Genomic DNA, 17,632 nt, shown 5'->3' on the forward strand with positions numbered 1-17,632 from the left:
ACTTTGAAAGTACTTGAATCCGTAATATCCTCCACTCCAATTACAGTTGTTGTACATAGATTATTGTATCATTGATCCTTTAGTCTCTGAAAAGATATTACTTTTAATTAAATCTCAGACACACTTCACCCCATTGCCACAGTCACTGTGTCAATACATCTCCAAGGTCTTCTGAGTCTGTGCTGACCCTCTACCCTTTCAAACATCATGTCCTTTTCAAAGGACTGACCTATCCTGGCAACATGCTGAAAGCATGTGAGACCGTATCAAAATCCTAATTTCTATGTTACATTTTGATAATTCTCAAAATATTTAAAACTTTTTTATAAATGGCTGCACACTCAGTATAGTATGTTTCTCCTTTTGTTCACCATCATCGCATTGTCTCAGCTTTATAGCTACCCCAAATGAAATAGTCCTCAATCTTGAACCAGCCTCACAATCATCATACTTATACACCCATTTCCATCATCATTGGGTCAGTTCACATTGTTGGTCATCTGGAGTCACCTCTTTGTTGTTGACCCATTACATTACAAACTATGATGTTTTCTCAAGGGATTGGACACTTCTGATAATGTGTTGAAAGTATTCGACTATCATGATTTCTAAGCAGCATTCTGATCAGATTTCTTCCAAGATAGATTTGTTTGTTCTTTTGGAAGTCCATGGTATGTTAAATATTCTTTACCAATACCAGCATTCAAAGGCATCAATTATTCTTTGGTCTTCCTTCTTTTCTGTCCAACTTTCACACGCCTACGAGGCAATGAAAAGCACCCTTTCTTGAGCCAGGCCGACTTTAGTGTTAAAGGGCATCCTTGGTTTTAGCACGTTGAAGAGGTCCTGTGAAGCAATTTTGTCTATTGAAATAAACTTTTGCTCTTTTGACTGTTGTATTCATGGTCATTAATTGCAGATCCAAGTAAAATTAATTACTGGGAAATTAATTTTTTTCTATTTATCTTAATTTGACTATGGATCCATTTTTGAGGATTTTTATTTATGTTGTGATGTCATCTATACCGCAAGTTGTAGTTTTTCAACTACATCAGCAAGTGTTTCATTCATTTCTCCAAGAAAAACATGCCATCTGCATATTGCAGGTTATAATGAATCTTCTTTCACTCATGATGCAATATTACTCTTCAGGCAGTCTAGCTTCTCACTCAGGCTCATTCAACATACAGAATGAATAGGTATGGAAAAGAAATTCAAAACAGGTGAATTTCTCTCCTGATTTTTAAATCATGCAAATGATATAATAGTGTAAACATTTTCATTTACATTGACAAAAGTAATATAACTTAATATGTTCTGATATTAGCTTATTTACCTGGAACTGAATTTTCATATTCTCCAAGGTATGTCTGAACTAAATATGGATTCTATATGCTATTGTAATATATAATACTGAGAGTTATCTATCTATATATACAAGTATGTATCCATCCATTCTTACGACTATTTTTTCTCAGTTTATTCAGAATACAAACAGGATAGAAATATATATCTAATGTGTATTGTTGCTGAGATTAATAAGTAAGCCTTAAAATGATTATTATAATTCTTCCATCATCCCTATTATACTTTACATACTTGAATATGAAATATATTAAGCTAATATTATAATAGTTTTGCAACAATAACATTCAGTAGTGTTCTAGCACAATTCATTTTATAAGAATATTACACAGGGAGAGGAGAGGATAAAGAGAAATGAATATATTAATAATTAGAATTACCCAGAGGGATTCTATGAAAAAATGATAGATTGAAATCTAGAGTAACTTCTCTTCCACCCCAGAAACATAAGAGCCTTGAACAAATTTAAGCAGTGAAGTGAAAGTAGTGGATGAAATTACACTACTTATAAAACAAAATTCATTTGAACATATCTCATAGCCATATACAAAGGTTTTGAAATAAGAACCGAATTGGTTACAGCCTCTGGGCAAAACAGAAATCCTCATTGTCTATGTAAGAGCAAGAACTTCATACAGTCTTTTGCATTTTTTTGGATATTTTCTCAGATCTCAGAGAAAATAAATTTTTTGTTTTGAAAAATAAAAGTAAGATATTATCTCTTTTGAGTGCTTCCTCCTTGTTTAGACTATAAATACACAGAACAAGTCATCTTTTTCAGAAAGTTAGCCTGAAAACCTTCCTACACATAAGTGCACATTGTTGTTGTGGTTGTTAGGTGCCATCAAGTCAAGTATCACTCATAGTGACTCTATGAACAAAAGATATAAACCTAGTCCTGTCCTGTGCCATCTTCATACTTCCTGAGACACAAGCGCCGTGGCAGGAGTCACCTTGTCAGTCTACCTGGTTGAGGATCTTCCTCTCCTTTGCCAACCCTCCAACCTTCCCAACATAATGTCCCTCTCCAAAGAATAGTACCTCCTAGCAATATGTCCAAAGTATGTGAGGTAAGACCTCATCATTCTTGCCTCCAAAGAGCACTCAGGCTGTACCATCTACAAGTCATATCTATTAGTTTTCTTGACCATCCATGGAATGTTCAGTGCTCTTCTCCAAAACCACAACTTGAAGGCATTAATTCATTTTCTGCCATCTTAATTCATTGTCCCGATCTTGGATGTATAGCTAGTAATCATGAAAGACCATGGCCTGAAACAGACAGACCTTAGTCCTCAAACTGATGTCACCACTTCTCAATAATTTGGAAAGGTCCCTAACTGAATATGTTCCCAGTGCAATGCATCTCCTTATTTCCGGACTGCTCGTACCAAGAATGTTAATTGTGGATCAAGCAAGATGAAGCTGTTGACAGTTTCAATCTCCTCTCCATCCATCATGACACTGCCATTGGACCAGTGGTAAGATCCTTTGTTTTTATTTAATATTGAGACACATATTGATGTTAAATCCTCCTCACTTTCAGCAAATAAAGTGGTATCATCTGCATAACACACGTTATTGATGAGTCTTCCTTCAATCCTGATGCCTCATTCCTCTTCATAGAGTCCAGGTTCTCAGATAATTTGCTTACCTTATAGATTGAACAGGTATGGAGATAGACTACATCTCTGATGCATTCCCTTCCTAATTCCAAACCATGCAGTACTTCCCTGTTCTGTTGGCACAATAGTCTCCTAGTTCAGGTATAGGTTTCTCATGAGCACAATCAAGTGCTCTGGGATTCCCGTTCTTTTCCATGTCAGCCACAGCTTGTCAGGATCCACACAGTCAACCATAGTCAACACAGCACAAATAGGCATTCTACTGATATCCTTTACTTTCAGCCAGGATCCATCTGATATCAGCTATGATATCCCTGGTGCCACAGTTTCTTCTAAATCCTGCTTGAACTTCTGGAAATTCCCTATCTATGTATTTTTCCAGCTCTTTTTGAATTATTATCAGCAATATTTTGCTAGCACGTGATATTAATGATATTGTTCAATAATTTCCACATTCAGTTGGATCACCCTTCTTGGGAATAGGAACAAATATGGACCTCTTCCAATCCGTTGGCCAGACAGCCATCCTTCAAATTTCTTGGCATAGGGTGAGTGTAACCAAGTCTGCATCTGTTAATTAAAACAAGTTGAACAAGTCACTTGGTATCTCATTGATTCCTGACCCTTTTTTGCTCCCGATGCCTTCAATACAGCTTCCATTTCCTTTTCCATTATCATTGGCTCCTGTTCATAGAGTACTTCCTGAAATTTTTCAGTGTCGATCAATTCTTTCTTGAACTCTGTGTATTCCCTCCATCTTCTTTTGATGCTTTTTGGGTCATTCAATATATTATCCATGGCATCTTTCAACATTGCGATATGAATTTTAAATTTGTTTTCCAGTTCTTTCAACTTGAGAAATGTAGAGCAAGTTCTTCCTTTTTTATTCTCCATTTCCAGCTCTCTGCACATTCCATTATAATAGTTTGCTTTGTCCTCCCAAGCTGCACTTTGAAACTGTCTGATCAGCTCTTTCACTTCAACATGTTTCCTCTGGATTGGCTTCTTCACATTCTAGGACAATCTTTAGAGTCTCTTCTGACATAACATTTTGGTTTTTTCTTTCTCCTCTGTTTCTGTAATAAGCTTTGCTTTATTAATGGAGGATATTCTTGATATCATCCCACAAATCATATGGTTTTTGATTATTGGTGTTAATTGCCTCAAACCTATTCCTAAAATGATCTTGACATTCATATGAAATATATTCAAGATCATATCTCTGTTATTATGGATTTATTTTCATTTTCTTCAGCCTCAATTTGAACTTGCACGTGAATAATTGATGGCCTAAACCACAGTTTTCCCGTGGCCTAATTTTGGCTGCCAATATTGAGCTTCTTCCGTGGTTTCTGTCAGAGATGTAGTCAATCTTTAAATAGCCAGTTTGATATATTTGTTAATCTGTGTTTATAAATTATAATGAAGATGAAATGTATTATTTTTAGAATATAATTTCATGTGCCTTAAAGAACTTAATTTATGTACAAAATGGCAATTGCTATATTCTAATTAAACAGTAAAAGTGAATAATATTCTAATGGTTTGATTATCATCACATTCCTTGATTACTAGATTCTAAGCTTATCAGTCTTAGACAACTTCTATTTTTACTGATTAGACTGAATGAAATTTTCATTTCATAAGATTTGAAAAATATAAGATAAAAGTGTTTGGATTTAGTCTGACAATCTAAACAGGGATGTTAATTGATGCTTTTTTTTAAGAGTTAAAATCTGGGTTTTTTTTTTCCCTAAAAATACAAAATTTTTATGTACATACCTGTACTGCTGTCTAAGAGAGCTCTCTGGTGGCCTAGTGGCAATAAGCTGTGCTGCAGTCCCAAAGGTATGTGGTTCGAGGCCACTAGCTGTGCCATGGGAGAAGGATGAGCAATCTCCTCCAGTGTGATTAACTACTTCTGAAAACCTAGCGGAGGGTCAGCTATGGGTCAGTTCCTACATTGCTGTCTAATCAAAACCAATTTATAACTGACTAGCAATTCAGAGTCTGTAAATCACAAGGGAGTTGATTGTTCATCTCTCTTCTGTGGATTGGAACAAATATCAATCTTTTCCTATCAGTGGGCCAGCTGGCTATTCTCCAGATTTCTTGGCACAACTTAGTGAGCACACCCAGGCCAGTGTCTGTCTGTTGAAATATGTCAATTGGTATGTCGTCATCCTGGAGCCTTGTTTTTTGCCAATTCCTTCAGAGCAATTTGAAATTCCTCTTTCATCATCATAGGCTCTTGCTTATACGTCATTTCATGAAATTCTTCTGTGTCAGCCAATTCCTTCTGATGCAGTGACTCGGTGTATTCCTTCCATCTTCTCTTGATACTTCCTGGATCATTTAATATTCTGCCCAAAGTATCCTTAAGTATTGCCATCCATGGCTTGAATTTGTTTTTCAGCTCCTTCAGCTTAAGAAACACTGAGCGAGTTCGGCCCTTTTGATTTTCTGACTCCAGCTCTCTGCACATTTCATTATAGTATCTTGCTTTGTCGTCCCGGGCTGACTTTTGGAATTTTTTGTTTAGCTCTTTGATTTCTTGGTTTCTTCCTTTAGCTTTGGCTTCTTGGCACTATAATGCAATATTCAGAATCTCATCTGACATGCATCTTCGTCTTTTCTTCTTTCTCAGCCTTTGTAATGATCTTTTGCATTTTTCATGTACGATTTTCTTGATATCCTCCCAGAGCTCATTTGGTCTACAGTCATTGGTGCTCAAGGCCTCAAACCTGTTACTGAGATGGTTTTGAAACTCGAGTGGGATAGACTTAAGATCAAATTTTGGTTCTCATGGACTTGATTTAATTTTCCTCAACTTCAGTTTGGACTTGCATATGAGTAGTTGGTGGTCTGTGCCACAATCAGGACCCGGCCTGGTTTTCACTGCTGATATTGAGCTTCTCCAGCGAATCTTTCCAAAAATGTAATCTATTTGATTCCTATGCATGCCATCAGGTGAGAGCCATGGGTATCGCCTGCATTTATGTTTCTTATAAAAGGTATTTGCAATGAATAAATCATTGAATGTGCAGAACTCTATCATACTATCTCCAGCCTCATTTCTCTCACCGAGCCCATATTTTGCAGCTACTGAACCTTCTTCTCTGTTTCCAACTTTTGCATTCCAGTCACCCATTATCATCAATGCATCTTGATTGCATGTTTGATCAACTTCTGACGGCAAAAGTTGGTAGAAATCTACTATTTCCTTCTCTTTGGTTCTAGTTGTTGGTGAATATATTTGAATGATAGTGGTATTCACTGGACTTCCTTGTATGCGTATGGATATTATCCTATCGCTCACCACATTGTATTTCAGGATGGATCTAGAAATGACTTTTTAAATTATGAAACCAAGCCCATTCTTTCTCACCTTTTCATCCCTGGCATAGTAAATCATATAATCAACTGATTCAAAATGTCCCATGCCAAGCCATCTCATTTCGCCTATACCTAGTATGTCAATATTTATGGGTTCCATTTCTTTCTTAACAATGTCCAACTTTCCTACATTCATGCTCTTCACATTCCATGTTCCAATCACTAGTGCCTGCTTACAGCTGTTCCTTCTTCTCTGCATTTCTGTTTCTAAGATCTCAGTCTCAATTGCCATGTCTGCTAGTCCAAGCGATAGTCTAAGTGTGCTCTACTTTATGTAGGGTTTTCGAAGGCCTGTCTTTTTGGAAGTGGATGGCCAATCCTTCTTCCTAGTCTGTCTCAATCTTTAAATATATATAATAGTATCTGACAGACAAGCATTCCACAGAAAAGAACCGATGAAAGACAATTGCCCAGTTATAACAATGACCAATAGATTCAATGTTACAGCCCATCGATGCTTCCTCACTCCACCACCATCCCTTCCTCCTTTTGCCTACACCATGCAATACCCATCTCCCATTGACCAGCCCCTGATGTGATGGCCTAAGTCTCAAAACATCAGGATTTCTGTGATTCTGAACATATCATGCTGCTGTGAATCTCTTATGATGCAGCCAATATGACTTCAATGTAAAGTTCTTAAGTACAACTATAATGTGCAACTTCCATTCAGATGTGCAGGCTGGATTTAGAAGAGGTTGTGGTACTAGGGATATTATAACTAATGTTAGATGGATCTTAGCAGAAAGCAAAGAATACCAGAAGAATGTCTATCTGTGCTTCATTGGCTATGCAAAGGCTTTTGACTATGTGGATCACAATAAGCTGTGGCTGACTCTGAGAAGAATGGGAATCCCAGAACATTTGATTGTGCTATTGCGAAACTTATACTCGGACCAAGAGGCAGTTGTCAGAACACAGCAAGGAGACACTACATGGTTCAATATAAGGAGGGGGTTCATCAGGGATGTATTCTGTCTCCATACCTTTTCAATCTGTATGCAGAACAGATCATCCAAGATGTTGGGCTATACGAAGAGGAATGTAGCATCAGGATTGGTGGAAGAATCATTAACAACCTGCGTTATGCACATGACACAACTCTGCTTGCTGAAACTGAGGACGACCTGAAGCTCTTGCTGCAGAAGATCAAGGACTACAGCCTGAAGCTCAACATCAAGAAAACAAAGATTTTCACCACTGGGCCAATTGGCAGCATCAGTATGGATGGTGAAGAGATTGAGATAGTAAACAGTTTTCGTTTACTTGGCTCCACGGTCAACACTCTTGGTAACAGCAGCCAGGAAATACATTGGGAAAGTCGACTGTGAGGGGCCTCTCAAGAATACTGAAGAGCAACTATTTTCAGACTGGAGACTAAGGTGCACCTGATCCGGGCTATAGTCTTTGCAATTACGTGCTATGCATCAGAGAGTTGGACAGTGACTAGGGTTGATGATAGAAAGAGAATTGATGCCTTTGAGCTGTGGTGCTGGAGAAGAGTGTTGAATATACCATGGACTGCTAGGAGAACAAACAGGTTTGTTCTGGAGAGTGTGAAGCCAGAATGTTCCCTGGAGTCAAGGATTCTGAAGCTTCGTCTGACATATTTAGGGCATGTTGCAAGGAGGGACTGGTCCTTGGAGAGGGACATCATGTTTGGCAGAGTGGAGAGGCAGCGAAGGAGAGGAAGACCTTCGATGAGATGGATCGATTCTGTGACTGGGGTGGTGGGAATAAGTGCATTTGAGATTACTAGGTTGGCCCAGGATAGAAAAGCGTATGGAGCTCTTGTACATAGGGTCACTATGAGTCGCAAGTGACTCGATGGCACATAACAACAACAACAACAACAACTCTTCTGTGGAACCACTGGTATATTTGAACTACTAGATTAACATAGCCTTTGGGTTATTAATCCAGCTTCATACAGATTATGTCAGCAAAACCTCTTTTATATTCATATATGTACATGTATTGTTATACAAAACAATATTTAAAATAGCAATAATTCTAAAATATTTAATAGTCCCTTTTTAATGGTATAGTCATAAAAACATATCATTGAAGGCATGTTCACTTATCCATGGCTTTAAAATATCAATACAAAGGTAATACTGTATTAAAGCTTTATTTATATATTTTAACACAAAAATTGATATCTTCTAATTTTAAGGTCTTTTGTTGTTGTTGTTAGCTTCAGTGATCTTCTACTGTCTTTTTCACTAATTCAGTCATTCCACAAGATATTATTTTGTAAAACTCCCCTATATTTTCTGAATAAGCACATCATAATAGATGGAAAAAAGAGAGGTATTGTCAATGATTTCAACTTAACTTGGACCTGCAACCAACACGTTGGTAGCAGCATCCGGGAGATAAGGGAGATCTACAGCACAGGGAAAGTTGGCTGTCAGGGACTTCTCCCAATTCCTGTATCTGAGAGCTGGGCAATGAACATAGATGATACAAGAGGAATTGTAGTCTTTGATTTGTGCTGTTGGAAAAAAGTACTGAATATCCTGTGAACTATCTGAAGAACAAACAGATAGGGCTGAAGAAAAGTCCTCTTAAGATGCAAGGATGGCTAAACTTTGCCTCACTTACTTTGATTTATAAGATTTTTAAGGAGAGATTATTCCTTGAAAAGGGACATCATGATTGGAAAGGTAGGAAGTGAAAGAGACGATGGATCCAATAAGATGGATTGACACAATGACTATGGCAATGGGCTTGAGTGTGTGGGGAATGATAAAGATTATACAGGATTGGACAGGGTTCAGATAGATTGTTGATAGCGTCACTATGGATCATACTTGACTCAATTGTATCTAACAATATGTGCCCTGGATACTGTGCTACACTTACAGAATGCAAAGAAATTGGCCTCATCTTCTACTCTAAAAATTATTCTTTAGGGATGCCATATAAAAGTAGAAAAAGTAAACCAGTGCACCAAGTTATGAAGCTAAGATTAATACAGAATTGTAAGGACACATAGGTGAAAGGTACCTAACGAAGACTGAGAAAGGTATCCTGGAGTGAGTTTTCATAACAGAGTATTAAAGGATGAGTCACTACAGAACAAGTGAAATAAGGAGACGATAGTGGGGATACTGTAGTGAGATGGAGAAAAGGCGGAAGACACATTAACATTGATTTGTTATAAATTATGTGCATGAAAGGGGTACATTTTAAGAAAGAGCTAGGGGTCATGTTAAGGTAGACCTGGCAGACTATGCTAAGAAATATAGATCTGATCAAGTCAATCAGAAAAACTCACTTTTTTTCTGATTATAGAATGCTCTGTCCCCTTTTTTCCTGTTAAACACAAAAACGCTGCCATCAATTTATTTACAAGTAATAGTGACCTTGTAGAACAAATTAAAACTATTGTTAGGGTTTGAAAGGCTATAGAACAAAACTACCTCATCTTTCTTTCATGGAAACATCTAACCAATCACTTAGAAATCAAATGACTTAACTACAACATCACAAGAACTTCTGTTGTACAGAAGGATTGACCAAATTAATGGTCTCTCGTTAGTGACAGGAAAAATGGCAGTTCTTATAAATTATAACTTGCCAGAAACTTAACATCCTATTTAAGGTTCTAGATTTAAAACATATTTTTGTATTTTCACAAAGGGAAGTACATCATAATTTTCTGCCTTGGACTAATAAGCAATGTCTCTAGAATGCAACTCAACAAATATACCACTTAACTATGCACTGTTGCATAAAACTGTATCTTTACTAATAAACCTAACAAGCTGATTGATGACTAGGCTTAGGGGTAGAATTGGGAATGTAAATTACATTAATTAGAATGGTGATGTTTCTATCTTCAATAATGATATGTCCTGTTCTAAAGACAAAGACTTTCTTTGAATTTGGAATCAAACATTTTATGCGGCTTCTTTCTTTTAAAGTCAAGCTTTATTTGGATATAAGTTACATACATTAAAATTCACTGGATGTTTTCTTTTTACAATTAATCGTTAACATTTATTTTAACATCTCACCAAATTCTCCGTGTACTTACCTTTCCCCTTCACCTAACTCATCCATCCTCTACATCTAATTTCCTCTACTTTTCCATACCTATCAGCCCTCTATGTTTGTTTCCATATGTGTATGAACTTTTCCTTAGCTTTTCCCTCCTCTCCATTCAGTAAATCATATGTATCTTATCCCATTTTTCTAATTAATGCCATTGATTTGTTGTGCTGGAGAAGAGTACTGAGTACCCCATGGACTGACCAAAGAACAAACAAGTCTATCCTGGAGAAAGTACAGCCAGGATGCTACTATAGGCACTAATGGGGAAATTTTATTTCACATTCTTTTATTCTGTTCTGAAGAAGGGCCTTCTCTTAGAAAAGGAAAGGTAGAGGGACAGAGAAAGAGAGAGATACTCTCAACAAGATGGTGTGATGCTATGACTATGAAAATGAGATCAAGTGTATTAGAGATCATGAGAATAGTACAGGATAGGACAAGAAGCAGAACTGTTGTTTATAGACTCATTACAGCACCTACCAACAATGACAGTTAATCACAATACCATATCTGATCTTCCATTCATTCCACATTGTCCTATCTTTTATTTATTCCAATAAAGAGTTCATTGTCTATCCATTCATTTCATTCTATCCCTCCTTACCCCCCTGCCCTCACTATGATAACCATTTCTTGACTCACTCTAATGGGTAAAAAAAAATCTATTTAACCTTTAGAATGTTTTGGCTATAAAAGTCCTTAGGGTAAGAGAAAAATTCACATGGTAATTAGGACCTAATTATCTAGGATGTCCATACATCAAGTTCAGGATATGGTAACCTAAAATGCAAAGGAAGTTTATACCCTGTCTTGCACATTGAGCTTTTTCACTCTTAATTACAAGAGCCATTTCCTTCTGTACCACATGAAGTTCCAATTAATCTTTAGGTAGTGGGTAAGTAATGTGCATGTTAATTCCACTTAAAGGATGATAATTTATCATAAATGGCTAAATTCAGTCTGGAAATAAACTAAGCCGCTTAATTTCATAACCTTTTAATTTTCATCAAGTTAAAATAGTCTGCAGGGGATAAATTAATTTCCATATTTGAAACATGGAAAGTATATGTATAGTTTATTTTATAACAAGTTACTTTACAGAAAATTGTGCATATAGAATATGCAATTTTACCAGCGTTATGGAAACATATTATCACTCTGTTGAATGAATGGTGATCCCTTAACAATCTATGCTTACTTGTTTTATGATTCTCATTGTTTTGAATATGTCTGTTATTTACTGATTCCCAGCGACTTCATAAGTAAATAAGTTCTAAGAGAACTAAAGATGTGAGACAATGCTCTGATCTGAATAAAGTGAAAACTCCTTGAGTGGGACTTGAAAAACATTTTATCACAGAAAAAGTAAAAGGAGAGAGAAGCAGACACACGGAGAGGACCCACAATGCACCATGAAAGAAAAGCCAGAAAGAAAGCATGTCCTTTGGAAGCAGAGACTCTGGATGGTGAACTTCCTTCATCTAGGGGAAAGTTTATGCCAAGAAACACAGAGATCTCCAAGGAATACTAGGTATACACATTCTAATTCCAATCCTATAGGTTTTGACCTTCCTACAGAGCTGAGAAAGAAAAGCTTTCTCTGGAGCTGAAATTGTTGGAGAACCTCAGTATCAGTTGTAAAAACCAGGGCAGGTATTGATTGTGGAATAGACCATCAACTACTAAGCTGCAAGTTCAAATGGAAGTGAAAGAAAATGGAAACAAATCCATAAACCCAAAATATAGCCTTGAGTCTACCTCATCTGGATTAAAAAACCATCTCAAGAACAAGTGTTAGCCATTGAACACTAACGAACAAAGACCAGATGAACTGTGGAATGATATCAAGTATGTCATCTGTGAAGAAAGTACAAGGTCATTACAAAGAAAGAAGAGGAAGAAAAGAACAACATGGATGTCAGGAGAGACTCTGAATATTGCACTAGCATGATGAAAAGTAAAAAAAAAAAGAAAAAGAAAGAAAGAAATAAGTAAATGAAAAAGTTGAATAGAAGTTTTCAAAAGGCAACTCATGAAGACAAAGAAAGGTATTAAAATAATATGTACAAAGAGCAGGAGTTAGACAATCAAAAGGGAACAACTTGCTTGCCACATCTCAAGGTGAAGAAACTGAAGAACAAATTCAAACTTCAAGTTGGAATATTTAACAATGCTGTGGGCAAAATGTTGAATGACCTAAGAAGTATCAAAGAAGATGGAAGGAATACACAAAGTCACAGTACTAAAAAGAATTGACTGGCACAGAAGAAGTTCATGAAACAACATATCAATAGGTAAAGGTGATAAAAAAGGAAATTCAAGCTACTCTTAAAAGAATTAGCAAAATATAAATCCTGAGGAATTGCTGAAATACCAACTGACATATTTTAACAAACCAAGCTGTGCTAAGAAATTGAATGACATCTTGCCAACTGACTGGAACAGATTCATATGTGTTCCCATTCTCAAAGAAGATTAGCCATCAGAAAGTGTAAGTTATTGAGCAATATCACTAATATTATATACAAACAAAATCTTAACTGAAGAGTATCCAAAACCAACTAGAACAGAAAAACAAAATGAGTTTAAAATAGATCATGACATTACTATAATTAGAAGTGTCACACATCTAAATGTATGCAGGGTAATGTCAGTGCAACTGATAATGTAGGTGCCCTAATCACAGCCCTTCCAATCCATTTGTCTATTTCTTTTACACCAGGTTCCTAAGTGTCATCTTTCCAACAGCTAGCACCTGTGTTTCTATAAGAGAGATTATGTTTTGGCTTCTAAGTGGCAAGATTTTTCAGCCAAGTATACTTTTATACATTATACTTTTCAAAAAGTATAATGGAATGTGCCAAGACCTAGAATTGGAGAATAAAGGGAGAAGAATTTGCTTGGCCTTTCTCAAGTTGAAAGAACTGAGAAAGAAATTAAAGCCTGAAGTTGCAATGCTGGAGGACGTTGTAGGCAAAATCTTTAATGAACCATAGCGCATCAAAAGAAGATGAAAGGAAAACACAGAATTACTGTACTGAAAGGAATTGACTGACATTAAAATATTTAGGAATTACCATATGATCAAGAGCCAGTGCTAATGACGGAAGAAGCTCAAGCTACACTGAAGGCATTGGCAAAAAGTAATACTCTAGGGTTTAATGGGACACAAATTTATATGTTTCAATCCTGGACATGCTCATCCGTCTATGCCAAGAAATTTGGAGGACATCTACTCGAACAGTTGACTGGAAAAGACCCATATTTGTTCCCAATCCCAAGAAAGGTGATCCAACAGGATGTGGCAATTATCAAACAAGTCATTAATATGACATGCAACCAAAATACTGCTGAATCTCATCCAAAATAGATAGAACAGGACATGGACAGAGAGCTGCCAGTAGTTCAAGAGGGATTTATAAGAGACTGTTGAATCAGGGATGTCATTGCTTGTGTTAGATGGATCTTGGCCAAAAGCAAAGAATACCAGAAGAATGTCTATTTGTGTTTTATCGACTCTGCATAGCATTTGACTGTGCAGAAAATAACAAACTATCGCTAATAGTTAGAGAAATGGGGATCCCAGAACACTTAATTGTGTTCATGTGAAGCCTAGACCTAGACCAAAAGGCTTTAGTGAAAACAGAGCAAGGAGATACTACTTCATTTAAAGTTAAGAAATGTGTATGTCAGGGTATTATTATGTATTATGGTATGACGGTATTATGTATATAACATAAATTTATAAATATCTATTCAATCTTTATGCTGAACAACTTATTTGAAAAGCTGGATTCTATCAAGAAGAATGTGGCACCAAGATTGGAGGAAGACTCAACAACCTATGTTTTAAAGATGACACAACCTTGCTTGCTGAAAGTAAGAAGGACTTGAATTGCTTGCTGTTGTTGTTGTTATGTGCCGTTGTTGTTGTTATGTGCCCTATATATATAGGGTATATTCAATATTCTTCACCAGAATGATAACGGTATTGCTTATTCATTGTATTGCTTTTTCCTGGATAAAAGGAGTTATTCTTTCAATTGTCAGAGATAAAAGGAAAATACTATGGCTTACATTGTTGTTATGTGCCATTGAGTCGTTTGCAACTCATAGCGACCCTATGTACAGCAGCCCTAAACCCTGCTCTATCCTGTGCTAGTCGCATTGCCTCTGACACACCCATCCCGATTACCCCAGTCACTGAATCAATCCACCTCATAGAGGGTCTTCCCCTCCTGCACTGTCCCTCCACCCTCCCAAGCATGATGTCCCTCTCCAAGAAACCATCCCTCCTTGCAAGATGCCCAAAGTATGTCAGACAAAGCCACAGAATCCTTGCCTTCAAGGAGTAGCCTGGTTTAACCCTCTCCAGGATGAATCTGTTTGTTTTCTTGGCAGTCCATGGTACATTCAATACTCTTCTCCAGCACCACAGCTCAAAGGCATCAATTCTCCTTCTCTCCTCCCTAGTCATTGTCCAACTCCCTGATGCATAACAAGTGATTGCAAAGACCATGGCCTGTGTTAGGTACACCTTAGACTCCAGAGAGACACTTGCTCTTGAGTACTTTAGAGAGGTCCCTAACAGCAGACTTTCCCATCGCAATACGTTTTTTGATTTCCTGCCTGCTGGTGCCAAGAATGTTGACCGTGGATCCGAGCAAACTGAAGCTGTGAACAATCTCAATCTCTTTGCCATCCATCCTGATGCTGCCAATAGGTCTAGTGGTGAGAATCTTTGTCTTCTTGACATTGACCCTCAGTCCATACTGATGGCTGAAGTCCTTGACCCTCTGCAGCAAGCGCATGAGGTCCTTCTCAGTTTCAGCAAGCAGGGTTGTATCATCTGAATAACGCAGACTGTTAATAGTTCTTCCGCCAATCCTGACGCCACAGTTATCCTCATAGAGCCCAGCCTCATGGATAATCTGCTCTTCATACAGGTTGAAAGGGGATGGAGACAGGACACATCCCTGGCATACACCCTTCCCAATTTTGAACCATGCAGTGTTACCCTGCTCTGTTCTGACAACTGCCTCTTGGTCCAAGTATAGGTTTTGCATTAGCACGATTAAAAGTTCTGGTATTCCCATTATTCTCAGAGTCAGCCACAGTTTGTTATGATCCACACAGTCAAGCACCTTTGCATAATCAATGAAACACACGTAGACATTCTTCTGGTATTCCCTGCTTTCAGCTAAGATCCATCTAACATCAGCTATAATATCCTTAGTACCACGACCCCTTCTAAACCCAGCCTGGACTTCTTGCAATTCTCTGCTGATGTGCTGTTCCAGTCGTTTTTGGATAATCTTCAGTAGAATCTTGCTTGCGTGTGAAATCAATGATATTGTTCTGTAATTTCCACACTCTGTTGGGTCACTCTTCTTTGGAATGGGAACAAATATTGATCTCTTCCACTCAGTTTGCCAAGTGGTTGTTCTCCAGATTTCTTGTCACAACTTGGTGACCATATCCAGGGCAGCATCTGTTAGCTGAAATATTTCAATTGGTATACCATCCATTGCTGGGGCCTTATTTTTTGCTATTTACTTCAAAGCAGCTTGAACTTCTTCCTTCATCCCCATAGGCTCTTGCTCATATGCTATTTCATTAAATTCTTGTGTATCTGCCAATTCTTTTTGACACAATGACTCAGTATATTCCTTCCATCTTCTTTTAATACTTCCTGGATTGTTTAATATTCTGCCTAAAGCATCCTTGATTATAGCAACTCTAGGTTTGAATTTGTTCTTCAGTTCCTTGAGTTTAAGAAATGTTGAATGAGTTCAGTCCTTTTGATTTTCCGACTCTAGCTCCTCGCACATTTCCTTGTAATATTTTGTTTTGTCACTCCGAGCAGCCTTTTGGAATCTTCTGTTCAGCTCTTTAGTATCTTGAATTCTTCCTTGTGCTTTGGCTTCTCTACGCTCAAGTGCAATCTTCAGAGTTTCTTCTGACATGCATCTTGGTCTTTTCTTCCTCTTCTGTCTTTGTAATGACCGTTTGCACTCTTCCTGGATGATACATTTGACATCCTCCCACAACGCATCTGGTCTTTGCACATTAGTGTTCAAGGCCTCAAACCTGTTCCTGAGATGATTCTGAAATTCAGGTGGGATGAAATCAAAGTCATATTTTAGCTCCTGTGGATTTGGTTTAATTTTCCTCAGTTTCATCTTGAACATACGTATGAGTAGTTGGTGGTCTGTTCCACAATCAGCTCCTGGCCTAGTTTTCACAGCTAATATTGAGCTTCTCCAGCGGTTTTTTTTCCTGCAGATGTAATCGATCTGATTCCTATACATACCATCAGGTGAAATCCATATGAATAACCTGCATTTATGTTTCTTATAAAATGTATTTCCAATTAATAAGTCATTGATTGTACAAAATTCAATCATTCTACCTCCAGCTTCATTTCTGTCACCATGCCCATGTTTTCCAACTACTGATTCTTCTTCTCTGTCCCAACTTTTGCATTCCAGTCACCCATTATTATCAATACATCTTGATTGCATGTTCAATCTATCTCCGACTGTAAGAGTTGGTAGAAATCTCTATTTCTTCTCCTTTGGCTCTGGTTGTTGGTGCATATATCTGAATGACAGTGGTATTCACTGGACTTCCTTGTATGGATGTAATCCTGTCACTCACGATGTTGTACTTCAAGATGGATCTAGAAATTACTTTTTTAACTATGAAGGCAACCCCACTTTTCCTCATCTTTTCATCTCCGGAGTAATATATCATATGATCATCTGACTCAAAATGCCCCATGCCAGTCCATTGCTTGCTACATAAAGTTAAAAATACAGCCTTCAATATAAATTGTGTCTCAATGTCAGGAAAACAAGAATTCACACTTCTGAACAGATAGGGAACATTATCATAAATCGAGAAAAGACTGACACTGTTAAAGACTTCATCTGACTTGTATCCACAATTATCACCCTTGGTTCCAGGTCACAGGAGATAAGGAGAGTTATTACACTGGTAACGTGTTCAGTCAGGGGCCTGCCCAAATTATTTAGAAGCAGTGATGTCAGATGAGGACAAAAGCGTGCAAGACTCAGCCCATTGGCCTTTTTGGTCATTTGCTATGAGAGCTGGACAATGAATAAATATAACCGAAGTATTGATGCCTTAGTATTGTTGGAGTATTGGAAAGGAGGGCTGAA

The sequence above is a fragment of the Elephantulus edwardii genome, unplaced genomic scaffold, assembly GCF_000299155.1.
Source record: "Elephantulus edwardii isolate Elephantulus edwardi_28Jun2011 unplaced genomic scaffold, EleEdw1.0 scaffold00022, whole genome shotgun sequence".
Classification (NCBI taxonomy): domain Eukaryota; kingdom Metazoa; phylum Chordata; class Mammalia; order Macroscelidea; family Macroscelididae; genus Elephantulus; species Elephantulus edwardii.